The 13,155-nt window shown below is 50.1% G+C and overlaps 1 protein-coding gene across 8 annotated transcripts in view; it reads right to left on the bottom strand.

Moving 5' to 3' along the window:
• Positions 1-13,155, bottom strand: part of LOC134948811 (H(+)/Cl(-) exchange transporter 5-like) — a 389,251-nt gene that overhangs the window by 352,470 nt on the left and 23,626 nt on the right. Inside the window, exon 4 of one of the 8 annotated variants that reach the window (XM_063937053.1) lies at positions 5,817-6,007. The exons of the other annotated variants lie outside the window; for them this stretch is intronic. The gene's annotated coding sequence lies outside the window, so the exon portion shown is untranslated. The remainder of the gene's footprint in view (positions 1-5,816; positions 6,008-13,155) is intronic. 8 annotated transcript variants of the gene reach the window in all.

Here is a 13,155-nt window from a genome sequence, read left to right as displayed (position 1 = left end):
AACCATGCAACATTGTCAACACTGCAGGAAGTGCCTTACTATAAAAGGAAGGAAAAGCCATTTCCTGCTTAGTCTTAAAATGCTGATGCAGGCTTCACCAGAAATACAAAATGATCCAACATACTTCATCTATATGACAATGATAGTTAAATAGGTGAAGTGTAAACCCATCTCAGTAGTGTCCTTTTGTACCCGTGTATTTTATGAAACTATTACAACAATGGTACTGATCTACTTTTATTTAGCAATTCTGAAAGTACAGCTTGTGTACTGTCAAAAGAAAAACTAAATTTCTCTGACGTCCTAAGTGGATGCTGGGACTCCGTAAGGACCATGGGGAATAGCGGCTCCGCAGGAGACTGGGCACAACTAAAGAAAGCTTTAGGACTACCTGGTGTGCACTGGCTCCTCCCACTATGACCCTCCTCCAGACCTCAGTTAGAATCTTGTGCCCGGCTGAGCTGGATGCACACTAGGGGCTCTCCTGAGCTCCTAGAAAGAAAGTATATTTTAGGTTTTTTATTTTACAGTGAGATCTGCTGGCAACAGACTCACTGCAGCGAGGGACTAAGGGGAGAAGAAGCGAACCTACCTAACTGGTGGTAGTTTGGGCTTCTTAGGCTACTGGACACCATTAGCTCCAGAGGGATCGACCGCAGGACCCGACCTTGGTGTTCGTTCCCGGAGCCGTGCCGCCGGCCCCCTTACAGAGCCAGAAGCAAGAAGTGTTCCGGAAAATCGGCGGCAGAAGACTTCTGTCTTCAACAAGGTAGCGCACAGCACTGCAGCTGTGCGCCATTGCTCCTCATGCACACCTCACACTCCGGTCACTGATGGGTGGCAGGGCGCTGGGGGGGGGCGCCCTGAGGGCAATATAAACACCTTGGCTGGCAAATCATCACAATATATAGTCCCAGGGCTATATATGTGATAAATTACCCCTGCCAGAATCCATGAAAAAAGCGGGAGAAAAGTCTGCCGAAAAAGGGGCGGGGCTATCTCCCTCAGCACACTGGCGCCATTTTTTTCTTCACAGTGCAGCTGGAAGACAGCTCCCCAGGCTCTCCCCTGTAGTTTTCTGGCTCAAATTGTTAAAAAGAGAGGGGGGGCACTAAATTTAGGCGCAATATGTGTATACAAGCAGCTATTAGGGGAAAAATCACTCAGTTATAGTGTTAATCCCTGCATTATATAGCGCTCTGGTGTGTGCTGGCATACTCTCTCTCTGTCTCCCCAAAGGACTTTGTGGGGTCCTGTCCTCAGTCAGAGCATTCCGTGTGTGTGTGCGGTGTGTCGGTACGGCTGTGTCGACATGTTGGATGAGGAAGGTTACGTGGAGGCGGAGCAGAGGCCGATAAATGGGATGTCGCCCCCTGTGGGGCCGACACCAGAGTGGATGGATAGGTGGAAGGTATTAACCGACAATGTCAACTCCTTACATAAAAGGCTGGATGACGTAACAGCTGTGGGACAGCCGGCTTCTCAGCCCGCGCCTGCCCAGGCGTCTCAAAGGCCATCAGGGGCTCAAAAAACGCCAGTTACCTCAGATGGCAGACACAGATGTCGACACGGAGTCTGACTCCAGTGTCGACGAGGTTGAGACATATACACAATCCACTAGGAACATCCGTTGCATGATCTCGGCAATGAAAAATGTGTTACACATTTCGGACATTAACCCAAGTACCACATAAAAGGGGTTTTATGTTTGGGAAGAAAAAGCAGCCAGTGTTTTGTTCCCCCATCAGATGAGTGAATGAAGTGTGTAAAGAAGCGTGGGTTCCCCCGAGAAGAAACTGTTAATTTCTAAAAAGTTACTGCTGGCGTACCCTTTCCCGCCAGAGGATAGGTCACGTTGGGAGATATCCCCTAGGATGGATAAGGCGCTCACACGTTTGTCAAAAAAGATACTACCGTCTGGGGATACGGCCACTTTGAAGGAGCCTGCTGATAAAAAGCAGGAGGCTATCCTGAAGTCTGTATATACACACTCAGGTACTATACTGAGACCTGCATTTGCCTCAGCATAAATAGTGCTGCTGCAGCGTGGTCTGATACCCTGTCAGATAATATTAATACCCTAGACAGGGTTAATATTTTGCTAACATAGAGCATATTAAAGACGTCGTCTTATATATGAAGGATGCACCGAGGGATATTTGCCGGCTGGCATCCAGAATTAATGCAATGTCCATTCTGCCAGGAGGGTATTAGAGACCCGGCAGTGGACAGGTGATACTGCATTTAAAAGGCACATGGAGATTCTGCCTTATAAGGGTGAGGAATTGTTTGGGGATGGTCTCTGGGACCTCGTATCCACAGCAACAGCTGGGAAGAAAGAATTTTACCTCAGGTTTCCTCACAGCCTAAGAAAGCACCGTATTTTCAGGTACAGTCCTTTCGGCTTCAGAAAAGCAAGCGGGTCAAAGGCGCTTCCTTTCTGCACAGAGACAAGGGAAGAAGGAAAAAGCTGCACCAGACAGCCAGTTCCCAGGATCAAAAATCTTCCCCCGCTTCCTCCGAGTCCACCGCATGACGCTGGGGCTCCACAGGTGGAGACAGATGCGGTGGGGGCGCGTCTCGGGAACTTCAGGGACCAGTGGGCTTGCCCACAGGTGGATCCCTAGGTTCTGCAAGTAGTATCACAGGGATACAGGCTGGAGTTCGAGGCGACTCCCCCTCGCCGTTACCTCACATCAGCCTTGCCTGCTGCCCTCGGAGAAAGGGAGGTAGTACTGGCGGCAATTCACTAGCTGTACTTCCAGCAGGTGAAATCAAGGTACCCCTCCTTCAACAAGGCCGGGGTTACTATTCCAGAATGTTGTGGTACCGAAACCAGACGGTTCGGTGAGACCCATTCTAAAATTGAAATCCTTGAACACTTATATACGAAGGTTCAAGTTCAAAATGGAATCGCTCAGGGCGATTATTGCAAGCCTGGAGAATTTCATGGTATCACTGGACATCAAGGATGCTTACCTGCATGTCCCTATTTACCCTCTTCACCAGGAGTACCTCAAAATTGTGGTACAGGATTGTCATTACCAATTCCAGACGTTGCCGTTGGTCTGTCCCCGGCACCGAGGGTATTTACCAAAGTAATGGCCGAAATAATTATCCCGTACTTGGACGATCTCCTTATAAAGGCGAGGTCAAGGGAGCAGTTGTTCGTCAGAGTAGCACTATCTCGGGAAGTGCTACAACAGCACGGCTGGATTCTGAATATTCCAAAGTCGCAGCTGGTTCCTACGACGCGTCTACTGTTCCTGGGTATGGTTCTGGACACAGAACAGGAAAAGAGGGTTTCTCCCGGGGGAGAAGTCCAAGGAGTTCTCGTCTCTAGACAGAGACCTCCTAATACAAATACAGGTGTCGGTGCAGTGGGATCTGTTGGACAAGTGGTCCGGGTCGCATCTTCAGATGCATCGGCGGATAACCCTGTCTCCAAGGGCCAGGGTGTCGCTGTTGTGGTGGCTGCAGAGTGCTCATCTTCTAGGGGGCCGCAGATTCGGCATACAGGACTGGGTCCTGGTGACCACGGATGCCAGCCTTCGAGGCTGGGGGGCAGTCACACAGGGAAGAAACTTCCAAGGACTATGCAAAAGTCAGGAGACTTCCCTACACATAAATATTCTGGAACTAAGGGCCATTTACAATGCCCTAAGTCAGGCTAGACCCCTGCTTCAACACCGGCCGGTGCTGATCCAGTCAGACAACATCACGGCGGTCGCTCATGTAAACCGACAGGGCGGCACAAGAAGCAGGATGGCGATGGCAGAAGCCACAAGGATTCTCCGATGGGCGGAAAATCATGTGTTAGCACTGTCAGCAGTGTTCATTCCCGGAGTGGACAACTGGGAAGCAGACTTTCTCAGCAGACACGACCTCCACCCGGGAGAGTGGGGACTTCATCCAGAAGTCTTCCAAATGATTGTACACCGTTGGGAAAGGCCACAGGTGGACATGATGGCGTCCCGCCTCAACAAAAAGCTACAAAGATATTGCGCCAGGTCAAGGGACCCTCAGGCGATAGCTGTGGACGCTCTGATAACACCGTGGGTGTACCAGTCTGTGTATGTGTTCCCTTCTCTGCCTCTCATACCCAGGGTAATGAGAATAATAAGAAGGAGAGGAGTAAGAACTATACTCATTGTTCCGGATTGGCCAAGAAGAGCTTGGTACCCAGAACTCCAAGAAATGATCTCAGAGGACCCATGGCCTCTGCTGCTCAGACAGGACCTGCTGCAGCAGGGGGCCTGTCTGTTCCAAGACGTACCGCGGCTGCGTTGGACGGCATGGCGGTTGAACGCCGGATCCTGAAGGAAAAGAGCATTCCGGAGGAAGTTATCCCTACGCTAATTAAAGCTAGGAAAGAAGTGAACGCAAACCATTATCACCGCATATGGCGGAAATATGTTGCGTGCTGTGGGCCAGGAAGGCCCCAACGGAGGAATTTCAGCTAGGTCGATTTCTGCACTTCCTACAGTCAGGGGTGACTATGGGCCTAAAATTGGGTTCCATTAATTCCAGATTTCGGCTCTATCGATTTTCTTCCAAAATGGAACTGACTTCACTGCCTGAAGTTCAGACTTTTGTTAAGGGAGTGCTGCATAGTCAGCCCCCGTTTGAGCCTCCAGTGGCACCGTGGGATCTCAGCTAGGTCGATTTCTGCACTTCCTACAGTCAGGGGTGACTATGGGCCTAAAATTGGGTTCCATTAAGGTCCAGATTTCGGCTCTATCGATTTTCTTCCAAAATGGAACTGACTTCACTGCCTGAAGTTCAGACTTTTGTTAAGGGAGTGCTGCATAGTCAGCCCCCGTTTGTGCCTCCAGTGGCACCGTGGGATCTCAACGTGGTGTTGGATTTCCTGAAGTCGCATTGGGTTGAGCCACTTAAATCCGTGGAGCTAAAATACCTCACGTGGAAAGTGGTCATGCTGTTGGCCTTGGCGTCGGCCAGGCATGTATCAGAATTAGCGGCTTTATCATGCAAAAGCCCTTATCTAATTTTTTTATATGGATAGGGCGGAATTGAGGACTCGTTCCCAATTCCTTCCTAAGGTGGTATCAGTTTTCATGTGAACCAACCTATTGTGGTGCCTGCGGCTACTTGGGACTTGGAGGATTCCAAGTTACTGGACGTAGTCAGGGCCCTGAAAAATATATGTTTCCAGGACGGCTGGAGTCAGGAAAACTGACTCGCTATTTATCCTGTATGCACCCAACAAGCTGGGTGCTCCTGCTTCAAAGCAGACTATTGCTCGCTGGATCTGTAGCACGATTCAACTTGCACATTCTGCGACTGGACTGCTGCACCCTAAATCTGTAAAAGCCCATTCCACGAGGAAAGTGGGCTCTTCTTGGGCGGCTGCCTGAGGGGTCTCGGCTTTACAAATTTGCCAAGCTGTTACTTGGTCGGGTTCAAACACTTTTGCAAGAGTCTACAAGTTTGATACCCTGGCTGAGGAGGACCTAGAGTTTGCTCATTCGGGGCTGCAGAGTCATCCGCACTCTCCCGCCCGTTTGGGAGCTTTGGTATAATCCCCATGGTCCTTACGGAGTCCCAGCATCCACTTAGGACGTCAGAGAAAATAAGATTTTACTCACCGGTAAATCTATTTCTCATAGTCCATAGTGGATGCTGGGCGCCCATCCCAAGTGCGGATTGTCTGCAATACTTGTATATAGTTATTGCCTAACTAAAGGGTTATTGTTGAGCCATCTGTTGAGAGGCTCAGTTATATTTCGTACTGTTAACTGGGTATAGTATCACGAGTTATACGGTGTGATTGGTGTGGCTGGTATGAGTCTTACCCGGGATTCAAAATCCTTCCTTATTGTGTACGCTCTTCCGGCACAGTATCCTAACTGAGGTCTGGAGGAGGGTCATAGTGGGAGTAGCCAGTGCACACCAGGTAGTCCTAAAGCTTTCTTTAGTTGTGCCCAGTCTCCTGCGGAGCCGCTATTCCCCATGGTCCTTACGGAGTCCCAGCATCCACTACGGACTACGAGAAATAGATTTACCGGTGAGTAAAATCTTATTTAAAAGATATTTAAAAATACATAACACACAATGGGTTAATAAATGGGGAAAACTCATACTTTTAATTAAAAAAAAAAAAAAAAAAAGTTTTATGGTAACAACTTACCTTTGTTAAAACTCTTTCTGCGAGGTACACTGGGCTCCACAAGGATAGACATAGAGGTGTAGAGTAGGATCTTGATCCGAGGCACCAACAGGCTCAAAAGCTTTGACTGTTCCCAGAATGAATAGTGCCGCCTCCTCTATAACCCCGCCTCCCTGCACAGGAGCTCAGTTTTTAGTTAACCAGCCCAATGCAGTAGCAGGAAAAGAGACGACAACGGTTAGTAGCCACATGCACCACATTCTCATGACAGGAGAAGTGTCAGCGGCTAATGTCATACCAACCCAAAGAAGCTAAGTGCATCAGGGTGTGCGCCTTGTGGAGCCCAGTGTACCTCGCAGAAAGAGTTTTAACAAAGGTAAGTTCTTACCATAAAACTCGTTTTCTGCTGCGGGGTACACTGGGCTCCACAAGGATAGACATAGGGGATGTCCTAAAGCAGTTCTTTATGGGAGGGGACGCACTGTAGCGGGCACAAGAACCCGGCGTCCAAAGGAAGCATCCTGGGAAGCGGCAGTATTGAAGGCATAGAACCTTATGAACGTGTTCACGGAGGACCACGTAGCCGCCTTGCACAATTGTTCAAGGGTCGCACCACGGCGGGCTGCCCAAGAAGGTCCAACAGACCGAGTAGAATGGGCCGTAATGTGAGCAGGAGCTGATAGACCAGCCCTCACATAAGCATGTGCAATCACCATTCTAATCCATCTGGCCAAAGTTTGCTTGTGAGCAGGACAGCCCCGTTTGTGAAATCCAAACAGCACAACGAGAGAATCAGATTTCCTAACAGAAGCAGTTCTCTTCACATAGATACGGAGAGCCCATACCACATCCAAAGGCCGCTCTTTGGGAGACAGATCAGGAGAAACAAGTGCTGGAACTACAATCTCCTGGTTAAGGTGGAACGAAGAAACTACCTTAGGTAAATATCCGGGACGAGTCCTAAGAACTGCCCGGTCACGGTGAAATATCAGATATGAGGAACTACAAGACAAGGCACCCAAATCCGACACTCTTCTAGCTGAAGCAATAGCCAGCAGAAACACCACCTTAAGGGAAAGTCACTTAAGATCAGCTGAACCAAGAGGTTCAAACGGAGACTCTTGTAACGCCTCCAAAACCACCGACAAGTCCCAAGGAGCCACAGGTGGGACATAGGGAGGTTGGATACGCAACACACCCTGAGTGAAGGTATGCACATCAGGTAAGGTTGCAATCTTTCTCTAGAACCACACCGACAAGGCAGATATTTGAACCTTGAGGAAGGCCAGACGCAGGCCTAAGGCCACGCCCTGCTGAAGAAAGGCCAACAACTTGGCCATACTAAACTTGGAAGCGTCATAATGATTAGATGCGCACCAAACAAAGTAAGAATGCCAGACCCTATAGTAAATCCGAGCAGAAGCCGGTTTCCGGGCCAACAACATAGTTTGAATGACCGCCTCAGAAAACCCTTTAGCCCTCAAGACGGAAGCTTCAAGAGCCACACCGTCAAAGACAGCCGGGCTAGGTCCTGGTAGACACAGGGGCCCTGAACGAGGAGGTCTGGGCATTGTGGAAGTAGAATTGGATGCTCTGACGATAGGCCCTGCAGGTCTGAGAACCATTGCCGTCTGGGCCACGCTGGAGCTATGAGAAGCAGAATTCTTCTTTCTTGCTTGAACTTCCGAATTACCCTGGGCAGGAGTGACACCAGAGGGAACACATACGGCAGCCGAAACCTCCACGGCACTGCCAGCGCATCCACGAATGCTGGTTGAGGATCCCTTGTCCTTGCTCCGAAGACCAGAACCTTGTGATTGTGTCGAGACGCCATCAGATCTACGTCTGGAAGGCCCCACTTTTCCACTAGGAGTTGAAACACTTCTGGATGGAGGCCCCACTCTCCGGCGTGTACGTCCTGATGACTGAGAAAGTCCGCTTCCCAATTCAGGACTCCCGGAATGAATATTCCCAATATGGCCGGTAGATGGCGTTCTGCCCAACGTAGAATCCGTGAGACTTCCTTCATTGCCAAACGAGTGCCGCCTTGATGATTTATGTAAGCCACTGTGGTGGCGTTGTCCGAATGTACTTGAACAGGACGGTCTGAATTAAATGCTGGGCCAGGTTCAACACATTGAAGACAGTCCGCAATTCCAGAATGTTGATCGAGAGGAGACATTCCTCCTTGGTCCACCGACCCTGAAGGGAGTGTTGCTCCAGCACCGCGCCCCAACCTCTTAGACTGGCATCTGTCAACAGGACCCAGTCGGATATCCAGAAGGGACGGCCCCTGCACAATCGTTGTTCCTGGAGCCACCAGTGCAGTGACAGGCGGATCTCCGGAGTCAATGAGATCATGCGAGACCTGATCCGGTGAGGCAGGCCGTACCACTTGGCTAGAATCAGCCTCTGGAGGGGGAGAGAATGGAATTGAGCATACTCCACCATGTCTAATGCGGACACCATGAGGCCCAGCACCTGCATCGCCGAATGTATCGACACTTGGGGACGAGAAAGGAAGCAACGAATCCTCTCCTGAAGCTTCAGGACTTTCTCCGGAGACAAGAACAACCGCTGGTTGTGAGTGTCCAATAGCGCTCCAAGGTGCACCATGCTCTGAGCAGGGACCAGGGAGGATTTCTTCCAGTTGATTAGCCACCCGTGGGCTTATAGAAACCAGACAGTCATATCCAGATGACGTAGGAGAAGTTCTGAGGAATTTGCCAGGATTAACAAGTCGTCCAGATACGGCAGTATCCTGACCCCTTGACGGCAGAGTACCACCGTCATCACCGCCATAACTTTGGTGAAGACTCGCAGAGCCGTAGTTAAACCAAAAGGTAGCGCCCGAAACTGGTAATGGAGGTTGCCAATCGCAAACCTCAGGTATTGCTGATGTGACACTGCTATAGGAATATGCAGGTAAGCATTCTGTATGTCCAGGGAGACCATGTAGTCTCCAGGTTCCAAGGCCAGAACTATAGAGCGAAGGGTTTCCATACGGAACTTGGAAATTTTCACAAACCTGTTCAATGCCTTGAGGTTGAGAATGGGCCGGGAGGACCCATTTGGTTTCGGGACCAGAAACAGCGGAGAATAGTACCCCCCGGCCACTCTGAACAAGAGGCACCTGTACTACGGCTCCTGTATCCAGGAGGGTCTGTACCACCGAATGTAGAATGTTTGCCTTTGTCTGGTTCAACGGGACGTCTGTCCGGCAAAATCGATGAGGGGGTCGGTTTTTGAAGGCTATGACGTAACTTCGAGTGACGACTTCCCGTACCCAGGCATCTGAAGTGGTCTTCAACCATTCCTGGGTATACCCTAGAAGCCGGCCCCACACCCCGGAATCCCCCAGGGGGAGGCCTGCCCCGTCATGCGGCAGGTTATCGGTCTTGGAAGCTGGCTGACGGGCAGCCCAGGCTCTTTTGGGTTTCGGATTACCAGGTTTGGAAGTGCGTGCCTGCTTGTTGTACGCCTGACTTTTTGCTTTACCTGAAGGACGGAAGGGGCGAAAGGAAGTACCTTTAGCCTTCGACACAGAAGGAGCGGTACTTGGCCGACAGGCAGTTTTGGCAGTAGCCAAATCAGCCACTATCTTATTTAAGTCCTCCCCAAACAGAATATCTCCCTTGAAAGGGAGTACCTCCAGGGTTTTTCTAGAGTCCAGATCCACAGACCAGGATCTCAGCCACAATATCCGCGAGCCAGGACTGATGTAGTAGAGGCCTTGGCTGCTAGGATACCGGCATCAGAAGCCGCCTCTTTAATATAGTGAGAAGCTGTGACAATATATGACAATCATTGTCTAGCATGGTCAGAAGAGATTTCAGCTTCTAAATCCAAGGCCCATGCTTCAATAGCATCTGCAGCCCATGTTGCTGCAATAGTGGGCCTTTGTGCAGCACCCGTGAGGGTGTAAATCGCTTTTAGACAACCCTCCACAAGTTTATCCGTAGGCTCTTTTAGAGACGTGACAGTAGTGACAAATAGAGCTGAGGAAACCACCATCCTAGCCACACGTGAGTCTACTGGAGGAGGTGTTTCCCAATTTTTAGACAGCTCTGGCGCGAGGGGATAGCGAACCAGCATCTTCTTTTGAGGCACAAACTTCTTACCCGGGTTTTCCCAGGGTTCCTGACATATATCCACTAGGTGGTCAGAGTGAGGTAAAACTTGTTTAATCACCTTCTGACGCTTGAACCTATCTGGTTTCTTAGGAGGGACGGATGGCTCTGGATCATCCGTAATCTGTAAAATCAACTTAATAGCCTCCAAAAGATCAGGAACATCCACATGTGACCCACCCAGAAGGGTGTAGTACGGCTGACCGGCGGTCTCCTGACCGCCGATCAGCTTACCGACGCCGGGATCCTGGCGGGGAGGGGCGAGTGAAGCAAGCCCCTTGCGGGCTCGCTGGCGACCTGCTGTCGCCACGGGTTCTATTCCCACTCTATGGGTGTGGTGGACACCCACGAGTGGAAATAGTCCCTGTTGGTCAGCATGCCGACCATCGGGACAGTGACCCGTCGGGCTGGTGGAGGAGGTCATGTGACTGTCGGTCAGCTGACCGGCGGTCACATGAATACCACCCACCCAGAATCTGTGGGGTCAGTGTAAGTGCCAACTTCATCAGACGAGGTGTCAGTGACAGCAGTGGATTGTGAGGAGATAAGAGCTCGCTTAGAGGACCCCTTGGACTTAGGCGAGCGAGGGTCAGACTTTTTAGTAGTCAGGGACTGGTTCAACTTCTTCAACTGAGCAGATAAAGTGTCCGCCCACGGCGGATTAGCTGCAGGGACCACATACGGTTGTACCGGCATAGGGGGTCCCATAGGGGGTGTTAATTTATTAACTAGCGTATGCAGAAGCGTGGAAAAAGCAGCCCACGGTGGGTCATTATGGACCTCCATTGCCACAGTTCCACTGGGGGGCAAGGAGCCCCCAGAACCAGAACCCACAGCTGCTATATTCTCCTCATATGGATATGTGGCTTCAGCAACACCAGCAGTGTGTTCCGCCCCAGAACCGTTACCGTCAGAAGCAGACATGATATAACTTGCAGTATCAGGTAACACAGTACAATTGGCAGCAGCACAATACCTCTTACCCAAACCCCTGCGCAGTGTAATCAGCATGAGCAGGGACACAGGAGAGATACGGTGACTAAAATCACAGAGAAAAATACGTATTAGCGTATATCTTGTGAATATCCTATATTATTATAAGACCTGACGCACCAAGCCCCCTCAGGTTATAGAATATAGGGATAGCAAGTTGAGTGAGAGACACGAAATGGAAACCACTCAGCAAGCTAATGCACACACAAATAGTCACAGTTATACAATGCAGAGGTTATTACAAACAATAATACTGCACTGGACCAGCTGATATAGCTATGTAGTCAAAAGATATAACACTGCACAGTAAGAACTGGATGTATTTCACAGGGTAATTGTACTAGAAAACCCTGACTAAATGCACTCTTTTTTAACTAACACTGTCTAATAGGCAGGTAGAATACTTTAGGTGTCATGTAAAGTCACAGCGCTGACAACCAGGCGGCTTTACATAGGAGGATTTGCCCAAGCAGTCCCAGGAACAGTGTAGCTGAGAGAAATGGCGCCCAGACACTGACAGGGAGTGAGGAAAAGACAGATATGCAGCTCCAGGGCGGGAATATTTGCGGGAAATGGCACCCTGGGGCTGGGGGAGGGGCTCCAGGTCTAAGCCTTATCCCCCTGCTGGCAAAACCACCAGGTACTGTGGGTTACTATTAAAATGGCTTTAAGAGAAAACCTGACCTGCACCCATGCCCTGGTGATCTAGTGGGATCGCCTGTACTGCCAGTATCCACCGCCAGCGCGCGCGGCCCGCCTCCCACTGACCGCGCCGGAAAGCGATGAAGTACGGTTCCCACGAGCGGTACCCACTCACCACCTCCCGAAGCGCGACCACACAATCCCGGAGAGCCCCCGTCATGTGTGCCTGACCATGGAAGAAAACTGGAGCCTCCTGCTGTAGTTACCCAGCAACCAGGGCTCGGGAGTGTACAGCGCAACTGGGGAGAGATGGAACTGCAGCAGTGAATGTCAAAAGACATATACACACTGCTGCTGCCCTTGACGTCTTCACTTTTCTTCTAAAAAGCTCTTCTCAGGTCTGCCCAACGCAGCCCCTCTGTTATGTGCACCAACTACAAAACTGAGCTCCTGTGCAGGGAGGCGGGGTTATAGAGGAGCGGCGCTATGCATTCTGGGAACAGTCAAAGCTTTTGAGCCTGTTGGTGCCTCGGATCAAGATCCTACTCTACACCCCTATGTCTATCCTTGTGGAGCCCAGTGTACCCCGCAGCAGAAAAAAACACTACAAAAATCAGTTACAACAGGAAAAACAAAATAAAAAACAAAAACATAGGAACTCCCTTACATTTGGACATGCAACTTCAAGAAAAAGTGACACTGCACAGCAAACGTCAAAAGCGTTTCCCGTGCATGGGACAATGAATGACTGAACTTGAATTCTGTTTAGTTACTAAAAGACTAAAAGTTACTATTACCCACAATGCATTAGACTTTTGTGCAGGAAACAACAAATGAGGCAGGTAGCATCTGTAAAGGCCCCAAATGCATATAGTGTAAATAGACAACTCCTGCATGCATGTGTGATCCGCTTCTGCGTCCAAGGACACAGCATTGGATCACTATGCGAGACCATTGGCCAGCTAAGTAACCTTCAGGTTACGCAGACTGGCCACCTCAGGCTCTGCAAACGAGGCCCGGAAATATGCATCGGCAGAAGCAGACCCTGGCCTTTGCACTCCCTGAAAACAGCCCACAAGAATCGCTAGCCAGTACCACCCCCCTCCCCATCCCCAAATGGCGGCAGCCTGTCAATCAGGCTGCGGCCTTCAGTCACTGTGAACATGATCGCAAAACTTGTTCTGCACATGCACAGAACATGTCTTGGGCCTGAGCTCACCATTGGATTAGTACGTAAACCAGGTACTTTGACACTAGTCA

Source organism: Pseudophryne corroboree, chromosome 8, assembly GCF_028390025.1.
Source record: "Pseudophryne corroboree isolate aPseCor3 chromosome 8, aPseCor3.hap2, whole genome shotgun sequence".
Lineage (NCBI taxonomy): Eukaryota > Metazoa > Chordata > Amphibia > Anura > Myobatrachidae > Pseudophryne > Pseudophryne corroboree.
The sequence above is the reverse complement of the archived record's forward strand: the minus strand, read 5'-3'. Positions and strand labels throughout refer to the sequence as shown.